The following is an 11,501-nucleotide window of genomic DNA, read 5'->3' as shown; positions in this document are numbered from 1 at the left end:
TATCCATTTTTAATTTTAATTTTAACGAGTAAATACCACTATTTCTTAAAATCTATTGTGACACGTGTTTTAATGCATTCCGCATAATTTTCAAATACCGGCGTTAGAAAATTATGCGGAATGCATTGTAACACGAGTCAAAATAGATTTTGAAAAATAGTGGTACTTACTCAGTAAAATTTCAATTATTTTTTAATATTTATAAAACAATAATTAAGAGACGTATAAAAACGTACAAATAATACAAAGCTTGTATTTTTTTTATAATTAAACACTTGTATAACCACTTAATGAGTTTTATTTAATTACAAACGACTAGTTTCGAAAACCAAAAGATGTTTTCAAGTACAGGTGAAAATCAAACAAAAGTAAAGTTTTACTTTTCACCTGCAGACGAAAACATGTAATGAAATAAAGCAAATTTAGTGATTATACAAGTGTTTTATTTGAAAAAAATCATCTTGTCATTCCATTAAATGTTATGTTTTGATGATTGATTATTGCCTTGCAAGACAGGACCCCACAAGATGGACCCCAAGAATTCTACGATGGAGACCTTGGAAGAACAAAAGAGGCATCGGAAGACCCCAAAAGAGACGGTCCGACGACATAGTCGCTGTGGGAGGTAAAAACTGGCTGCAAGCAGCAACCAAGCGGAGTAAATGGAAAGAAGGGGAAGAAGAAGAAGAAGAAGAAGAATATCATTACAAAAACGAGGGGTGATTTTAAAGTTACGAACCTGCCTTGGTTTCCGGGGGATGCTGTAGAATCGCCATTCCGGGCACGCGCTCCCCCCCCCGCTCCCCTCGGCCGCCACCCTCGGCCGGTAGGTACCTAGTCCGAGAGAAATGCTAAGTCCATCACGGCAACCTAAATACGCCCCACCTCCCGCTTGCCCCCACCCCCGCCCCCCGCAGCCAAACCCCCTCACTTTCGCTTTCCCTCCCCGGTGTGTATATATTGTATATTTTATGGTCGTATAGAATATAGGGGTGCTGCTCGACTCACAAGACGGACACAGCGTACCTCGATCGATGGAAATTAGTATTCAATTTCATTCTAATTTGAATACTGACATCAACCCTTAACACTTTTCTGATGTTTACATTAATCCTTGGCAAATTTGGAACACAGGATATCATTACGTCTCCTTGAAGAAATTCTACATGTTGCAGTGATACAATGCTCGCCACTGGGTTCCTCGTATAGCAGTAATGTCCTGCAAGCTGAGCTTCTTCACTCACCTCATCAGCATCCCATCAAACATGTTCAATTCTTAAATACGACAATCTGTAACGCAGGTTTAATCACCTTCTTATAATGAAAAACTATAAAAGCCTGTGTAAAAAATACCCCAACGTACCTTTTAATTTAACTAACTAAAGTTCATAAAAAAAAGTTATATAAATACAGCATTTATGTATACATCGAACATGTAAAAGTATATATATATATATATATATATATATATATTTATATATATATATATATATATATATATATATATATATATTTATATATATATACATATATATACATATATATATATTATATATATATATATATATATATATATATATATATATATATAAATATACATATATATATATATATATATATATATATATATATATATATATATATATATATATATATATATATATATATATATGTATATATATATATATATATATATATAACTAAAGTTCATAAAAAAAAGTTATATAAATACAGCATTTATGTATACATCGAACATGTAAAAGTATATATATATATATATATATATATATATATATTATATATATATATATATATATATATATATATATATATATATTTATATATATATACATATATATACATATATATATATATATATATATATATATATATATATATATATATATATATATAAATATACATATATATATATATATATATATATATATATATATATATATATATATATATATATATATATATATATATATATATATATATATATATATATATATATATATATATATATATATATATATATATATATATATATATATATATATATATATATATATATATATATATATATATATATATATATATATATATATATATATATATATACAGTGGGTGGCCATATTATTAGGGACACTTCGAATTTCCTGTGATTTTCAGTATTAAATGAATTTAATGAGCAAATAATTTGGTTTTTTGAATATTTTTTTATTGATTGGGGTGCTTTATTTAGAATTTAGAAACTATATTATCATGGATTTAATAATACCAATTTATTTTTATCATAAAAAGTGATTATTCAACAATTTCGAAAAAATCTTAATTTTTAGTAATAACACCCTTTGCTGCGATTACAACCTCCAAACGTCAGGGCATACTTTTTAATGCAGATTTTTGCATTGTGCCAGAGATTAGGGTTATTATGCCATACTCTGATAAGAGTTTCTACCATTTGTCGCTTGGTGGTGATGACTTCTTTAGCAATCTCACGTTTCGTTAGTTCCCAAAGGTTTTCAATGGGGTTCATATCCAGCTAATTCCCCGGGTAAGGCAAAACACAGAGGTTTTTTTCAGCCAGGAATATGATAACACTCCTGGCTTTATGACACAATACCGAGTCATGCATTAACACATACTTTTCATCGCCAGGGAACCATTCTTGAGCCTCGGCTGGAGTCGACTTTTCAGTACTCGCTGGTACTGGTCTTGCCTCATGGTCCCTTCCTTGATAAAGAGGCATCCCATACCCTTAAATGAGATTACGGACCACAACATTATGCTAACAGGGTATTTTTAACCATCTCCACAAGCCAGTCTGGGTGGAATTTTTCTCCTGGGCCACATCGGAAAAATGAAGTTTTTCCCACCAAAATTTTAAATGTTGACTCGTCCAAGAAGCAGACCTGTAATGTATTACCATAATTGCAAATATACATATATTTTTTATTTTCTTAATTTATTATACGAATACAAGCCATAAATATTCGAATCTAGTCCGAAACAGTTACATTCCGGTGTTCTTTGGCCCATAGGAGTCGTTTTTTCTTCATGCCTCAGTCAGGCGTAGTTTTTTGGTTGGACGTCGACCCATTAGATTTACTTCAACTAACCGTCTCTGAACTGTCCTTTTGGATACGTTGATTCCTTCATCGTTTATCAACAGAAATGAACAATAATTAGACAATCGACGTACTTTTTACGATTTTGGAAATAGATGTCCCTGATTTTATGGGCACCAAGCGGAGTAGTGATGCTTTTTCTGCCTTTTTTCCGACGCGGGCTGATTCTAGACGCAGGTTTTTATCAATTTTTCTTTATATCCGATGGACTCCTGACTTCAAAACATCTGTAAGTGCTGTTTTTTCTCTCTGGAAATATGTGGAATGAAGTAGTAAGGTTATAACTTCCCAACATTTTCTCGGAGATATGTTTGAAGACTTGCCCATACTTAAATTGAGAATATTATGGTTCAGTTCAAACTAAATTGAATTTTATTTAAAAATTTATTGAAATTAACGTATTGAATTAGCAAAACTTATATATTATTAAACAACACTTACGTTTTTATGGTCTTGAACTCAAAAAACTTACACAAAAATGGTTTTAAAAAATATTAACTGAGCTCACACCAATATCATTTTTCACCAATCAACATCCAAATGAAAAAAAACTTACTTTTTTGGTATTTCACAGTATTGATACATCTTCATAACAATAATTATGATACCAGCAACAAAAATACATAAGAAAAAATAATCATAACTAATTAATTTGACCAAAAACTTCATTTAAACTTGAAAATTACAAAAAAGTACAAGTGTCCCTAATAATTTGGCCACCCACTGTATATATATATATATATATATATATATATATATATATATATATATATATATATATATATATATAAATTTCACTAAATATTAGGGACGTGGGTTTCATTTGAGATCGCTTTTAATTTTTATTGAACCATAGATCCAATATTTTACAGAATCCACAGGATATAAAATATAAAAAAAGGATTGGTATTTTATCTGCAAAAGTCAAAATATTTTTTCGACCTGACATTTCCTGAATCATTATATTCTTTAATTCATCGCCCTGGTGATATATAGACCTTGCAATAGAGGTTGAAAAGTCAGGTATAAGTATTGACACAAATATGAAGGCGTAATATCCTTGAAGTAAATGACAGTGTTAACGGTCGTAAAATTTTAGGACAAATGAGGTTTCTTTTTCAATACTTTATTTTTAATTGAATGTATTACTTTATTATAAATTATATAAAATCGTATACAAAAATATGAGTACCATATAAAAGGCATTCCATGGAAAGCTACTGACAGTGGGAACAGTGAAGGGTTGATGATATAGAATGGTTAGACCAGGAAATAGGTAAAGGTAGTAAAATTATTAAGATTTATAAGTAAAACCTAATTTTTTATAATTTACCTGCCAAAGTGTAATTTTTCCCTCAAAATACTAGTATGGTTTTACTGATATGGACATGCAACCCGAGTGCCTTGGTCATTGCTCATTTTCTTCTTTTTTTACTTACTACTCCTCCTTAGAGCGCAGGACTGATCACCTTGCATTTCTAAAATTAAGGATAAGTTAACAATAATAAAGGACATAATGTAATTTGACGTAAAATAGCACAAAGCTTGAAAAAATATTTTATTAAAAATAAGTTTATCAATTACCTGGAAAATAAAATCAACATCAACAGAAAAAATGCGTGGATATCAGATCGCTGCATCTACGGGGTTGCTAACCCTGAAGGATTAGGGAGAAAGGCTTTCTACTACCCCTACGTATATCGGACCACCCCTACGCGGCCCGTGGCGAATGAGAATTTTCACTCAAATTACTGTGCCGTTGTTTTCACTTTACGATAACGTCATCGCGTTGCGGTAACCGTCTAACGCATCTTCCAACGCAGAAAGGTTTTCTTTATGGAATCGTTTTTTGCTAAGACATCGATTATGAGATGGAATCGATTATTGTATCAATAATTTGTCTTCCTTCGTAATGAATTGACTTTTAATCAAACTGGTCACGAGCATCAATTCCCAGATTCATCATTCAGATGCGATGAAATTTGAATAGATTCTCGACTCCGAATTACGTCTAGGGAACGATTTGCGCCAATTACAAAATATCTTGATTGTTTTTTGCAGATATTTTGTGTCAAATTTTAAAAACTTTATAAAATAAGACTTCTTTGTCATCATCAGGGTTAAACATAACACGTTGAACCTTGATAATGACAAGGTTCTTTTCGAAACCGGTTGGAGAAAAGTATTAAAAAAATAGGTTAAAAGCAAAGTAGCTTTATTTTATTAAATTTAAAAATTACAAAATAAATAGAAAGAGCCACTGGCAGTTCCAAAACAAATAAAATTAGTCCTTATTCATAACATTTTTTCTTTCAACAATATGATTATTTCAAAAATTGAAAATGTAAGATGAGATACCTGAATGTATGAATAATGAAAAGAGTGTGAAAGAATTTAATAAGATGTTTACTCTAAGAAAATGTAAATAAATATACGATATAAATTAAGTGTTAAAAATTAAAATAAAATATTGTGCATACACTTACATTTACATTGAAGAAAAGTAAAAAAAAAATCCTTGTGCATTTTCTGCCTTTAAGTATACTTACACACATTTAGAAAATTAATGATTCTGAACCAAATCCTTATGGTTAAATTTTTTACAGGAGAGGTCCAACCACTTAGAAGGTCAGAGTATAGAGAGAGTCTAATCCTCGACTACACCCTCTCGGAGCTTAAATATTTTGAATCAAAGAGCAGAACTTTATGACGATCAGGCTTTCTTGAATTCATTAACCTTGTTTCAAATTATCGACTAATTGAATCGACTCAATGAATTGATCAATATGCGAAGTGCACAAATCACCCTTCCTTATTTTTTCATAAACTTTTAAAAGTTATTAAATATAAAAAAATATTGTTGTTATAATAAACTTGTCTTACAAGTACTGATAAATGAGAATGTTGAGTTTAAAAATCGAAAAAATACTTAATACCAACGATATGAGCCAAAAAATATATTAAAGAATTATTTACATGAAAATGTAAATAATTCTTGGAAATGTATTAAAAGTTTCCTTCTTGGAAATGTATTTAAAGTTAAATAGATAACCTTTCACAAATCACATAATCGAATGGACCAAAATATTCTTGCTACAATTTTTTTTATAAAAAATGTGTGGGATATTCGAGTGATATAATATTATGACTTTCAAAGGAAACTTCTTCCATATTCCTATTTTACTTAACACCTTTTTACTTAATAATGCCTTTTTTTCTTAACAACAGGTCTTCTCAACTGTGAAATGTTTTGTACGTAGATGGATTTTACGGATGAAAAATATGTTTTTTTATTGATAACATTGAATAGATCTGAATAATATATATGGGAATTTATTTCACAAATATCCTCAAAAAATAAATCAATTTTCTGATAACAATTTCTTCTGTTAAATTGTGTAATTTTCTGACAAAAAAGAAGAAATTCGATTTAATCGTGCTAAATATAAATATAAATATTTATATATATTTATATATTTATATATATATATATATATTATATATATATATATATATATATATATATATATATATATATATATATATATATATATATTTATATTTATAAATATATATATATATATATATATATATATATATATATATATATATATACATATATATATATATATATATATATATATATATATGTATATATATATATATACATATATATATATATATATATATATATATATATATATATATATATATATATATATATATATATATATATATATATATATATATATATATATATATATATATATATATATATATATATATATATCAGACCAGACAGGTGGTGTGGCGTGGGTAGACAGATTGGAAGAGAACAAAGACAATTCTTTAATGCCCATATCAATAGAATACAAGAAAATAAACTGGCCCGAATTGCTCTTCAATAGAAGCCAGACCGAAGAAGACCAACTGGAAGACCTTCAGAGCCATGGCGTGACAGCTGCCAGTCCACATCATAAGAGACGGGTAATGGAACAGATTTTTTGAATTACTTATATCCAAGTGACTCTGAAATCTAGCTACGGCTTATGCATCACCGTTTATCATGTCCCTTCTCAGGCTTCAACTTTATAAGTTTCATAGCCTATGTCTACTCGTGAGTGGATTTACTCTTAATGTTTAAAGTTACTATAATTTCATGTAATTCATGAGTGAAAATTCTAGACAAAAACACTCGCTATCTGATCCTCGGATCTATAAGAAGGAAGAGGTGAAGAAAAGATGAAGAGGAGGAAGATTTAATAAAACATCATTTGATGTTTTTTTTAGATGGGAATTGCATTTATTATTTACCTTGCTTATGTACAAGGTTAATAAACCATTAAGTGGACTCGGGTTTCTTATAACTGAAAAATATGTTTTATTTAAATCTGTTTTGGGAACAGAAGGGATAATTTTGTGTGTGCCAATCAGAAACTTCTTAGAATTTGCTCATTGCTGAAAGGAAACCACGTAAAGATCGTCAGGAGAAGGCAGACTATTTACTGTTATTATTAATAAGGAAGGTAAAACTGTTAACCTTCGGTTCTACTAGAAGAGAATTCGGCATTTTGTGTCCTAGTTTGGTTTATGGTACAAAGGTCCTCCCATATTTTTATCGTGTATGATACCACCTCTCGTGACAGTTCCTCATGATTTATCACGGATCCGATGTCGAATAGGTCCTCACCCAGGCTCCTGCAACACGCCTTCAGCTGTTGTCTTTTGTTTTTTAATGCTGAAAAGGGGATCATTTGGTACTGAGGGGAGAATAAAGAAGAGCTATTGGTTCATCAATGGTTAGAATGATGCGGATGACCGACTGTTTATTTCCGAGTGAAATTAAGTCAGTTTATTTTTTCATATGCATTATTGTAGAGCCTTTTAAACAGGTTAATTTCTAATAGTAAAAAGAAAACAAAAAGCAAATTATGTTTGATAGAAGTTGATAATATAAGATAATAAAAAAAAAACCTGTTGCTAACAGATATAAAATAGATTTTTAAAATGTTAATATTATGAAGTTGGCAATATAAAGATGAATGTTAGTGCGTTCTTTCAGACGAAAGTGGGGCAAAATATTGTATGATAGATGTACGTATGGTGATTTAAGGAAAGAATGCAAGGCTGAGATGAGCATTATCGATAAAATAAAGAAAGGTGTGTTGAGATTATTTGGGCATGTGAATCAAATGAGTGAAGAAAGAACACTAGTTGGGAGTAGAAGCAGAGGGAAATCGAGTGAAACTTGGCATGAATTAGAATTTCAAATACTTGAATGTTAATAAATGTGCTACTGCAGAAATGTTGAAGCCCAAGGAGAGATGTTTTCGTATGTTTCATTGATTATGAAAAAGCATTTGATAGAGTGAAACATGGAGATCATGGTTTTTAACTCCTAATTGCCGTGATGAAAAACCTGATCACTGATCAAATAAAATATTTGTGGAAAAGCAATAAAGTTGTTTTTTTTTAATATTATATAATATAACTATATTAAAAACGACACATTCATATAAACGAAATGCGTGCGCGTACTATAAACAGTACTGGAATCGTAGATACTTCTTGCTGCCAACTTTTTAGCTATATTTAAAATTTTTGAAATAAATCATGATTGAAAAATAAATTATTCAATTATTTTTATGATTGAAATTAAGGTTTTCATCTTTACTTACTGAACCTATACGTTATTGAGTAAGAAATATGTAGTAGGGGGAGGGAGAGATGTATAATAAAGAAACTAATCATTTTATCACTTTGAAAATACACGTACAGTCGGGTAGTATAGTAAATAACTAAGGCTTAGATTTCCTTTTAAGGGTAGTAGAACAATTCCCAGCCAAAGGAAAATGTCAATATAGTGTTTGAGAAATATACATCTATTTAAATTGAGTGAAACGATTAATAAATCACCCCTAGAATCAATTAGTCGTTTAAATTTACGGAGGTTGTTCAGAATGTTTAGCCTTTGGTTGATTAGCCACCTTTGTGATAATATATTGTTGTATATTGTACGTTCACGAATGGCAGGTACGTGGTCAATGTATGTATATACCATACTTTGAAATATGTATATGTATATACGTTAATGTACATGCATACATAACGAGTATGTATTATGCTAGGGCTTCACACTCACTGAAGAGAAATCTACTGAAGGTATACAGGGAACGCATTTCAACTATTCCAATATTTATACGACCATAGCCATGGCGATATTTGAATTGGCGAAATAATTCAAGGGGTCGCGTATGGATGGATTGGCGAACAGGGTTGCCACCAATTAGCGCGTAATTTGAAATTTGAAATTAATGAAAGTTTCCTTCATTTTCAACCCAGCAAGACAATTTATTTTCAATTTTTGCAAACTTCGATCGATCGATTTATGTCTTCAAAAATATCAAATATAAAACGGTATTTATTAAAAATCAGGTAAGGAATCAAATAAAATGTAAACAAACGCATTTAAAAAAAATAACAAACGTAAATTATCCAAATACCATATTTTTAATAACTGAAAACGTTTAGAAATATCAGAATTGTCTGAATTTCTTGGACACCCCCTAAGCAAAAGGAATCGGGTTGTGTTTCCATCGATTTAAGGTACAAGGGGAACAGTAATTTAATATAAAAAGTGGATGACGGTAGGAGACAGGGGGTGAGGATCCACAAAATCTATTCAATTTAAAAGACCTCTTAGCTGTAGTTTTTATGGGCAAAAGTTGGATCAAGAGATTTTAAGAAAATTCATCAATTTGGTGAAAGTCAATTGTGCTGATTTTACCTATGTCCTAGATTGAATCGTCCTGGACTAACATGATGTTTATTTGTACGAGTACCGTCTTATAGACCTATTCATTGCTTCCCCATTTCTAAAAAGTAGGCGTGGTAGACTTGTATTTTGCATTAAGGCCCTACATTCTAAAACCTAAACCCAGGTAACATGTCAAATGTTGTTGATTTTTTTCCTTAAAACATCGTTTTTATATTGGAAAAATAAGTTTTTTTCCGAAATAAATATGTGGTTTTGAAAAGAAAATTGTTATTGAATAGTAAGCAGTTGAAAAAAGTATAAAAATATTTTTTCTATGTATTTTCAACAAAAAAAGTCAAATTCCAATATATTTATTTTAAAGAATCGAGCGCTAAGCTCAACTGACCTCTTACGTGGTCGTCCGTATTTTAACAATGATTTTTTAGAATTCCCCCTTAAACTAGCACGGCATATGTTCTAAGTCCTGTAAATTTGCAGAATTACATATACTCACTCATCTTGATTTGATTTTGATGAAAACAGCGAAGTACATGCCGTATGCTCTACAATTTTATAAACTTAACTTAATTTACTTAAAACACCTATTCTTTTTAATCTAAGGTGATATATCAATTGTGGAGGTCTTTACCAAAACGTTATATTTGTATTATAAATGATTTTAAGTAATCAAGGATTCCAACTTGTAAAATTGTTACGTTTCGGTGCGATTTGATGATTTCATGTTTGTTTAACACAGGATTGGTCACGTTTCTATAGAAGTGTGGAAGCGTTGGTGGCCCGTTGGTACTGATCACGGGCCCACGCGTTCCAATCTCCTCAGAGGTTGCAATTGATTATTAGATGAAATCATAAAAAGAATAAATGCTCAACTTACTTAGGCTTGGGATGAAAGAGAGTCTACCTTGGGTTGTCACTAATTTTAACGATGTGGTGACGTCATGTTGTTGCACGGCCGTCTATACTTTTGTCAGGCCGACCGAGGCACCATACAATACAGTAAAGAACATATTTGCATTTAAATTATTTATTTTGTTCAATAATGATAAAAAAGGAATAAAATAAAAGCTTCAGAAAAAAATTACAGATAACATCAAAGAATAAAACGAATTTACAACATTTTGAGAGTGTCCAAATACTTGTTCACAAATCTGGATTATCTCCAATTACAGGAGCTATGTTCATATTGTTTTTTGACATCTCAACATAGATGAAGAAGAACATGGAGGTGTGAGTATTTATAAGACTTACGGCCGGCATAGGCTAGTTTAAGTGTTAAGTATCATCTATATATAGAACTTCCAAGAATTTGAGAAGTGCGGTTGTAAATCATGGGTAGAATTGTTGAATGTTACACTTCTGTAAAGTAATCACTTAAACCAGCCTATGACGGTCGTAAGCCCCGTAAATTCCCAGTCTTCCATATTCTTCTTCATCTTTGGTGAGATTTTTCGAGTCTACTAAGTTGTATTTTATTGTTAAAAAAACACATTAAAATAAATATTGTGACAATTGTTTCTCCTAGTGATGGCATTTTCAAACATTTTTATGTGTTTTTTTAACAATAAATTGCAACTTTGTAGACTACAAAA

Source organism: Brachycentrus maculatus, unplaced genomic scaffold, assembly GCF_059751285.1.
Source record: "Brachycentrus maculatus isolate JH-2025_06_01 unplaced genomic scaffold, ASM5975128v1 h1tg000068l, whole genome shotgun sequence".
NCBI lineage: Eukaryota > Metazoa > Arthropoda > Insecta > Trichoptera > Brachycentridae > Brachycentrus > Brachycentrus maculatus.
Note: the sequence above shows the minus strand (reverse complement) of the source record.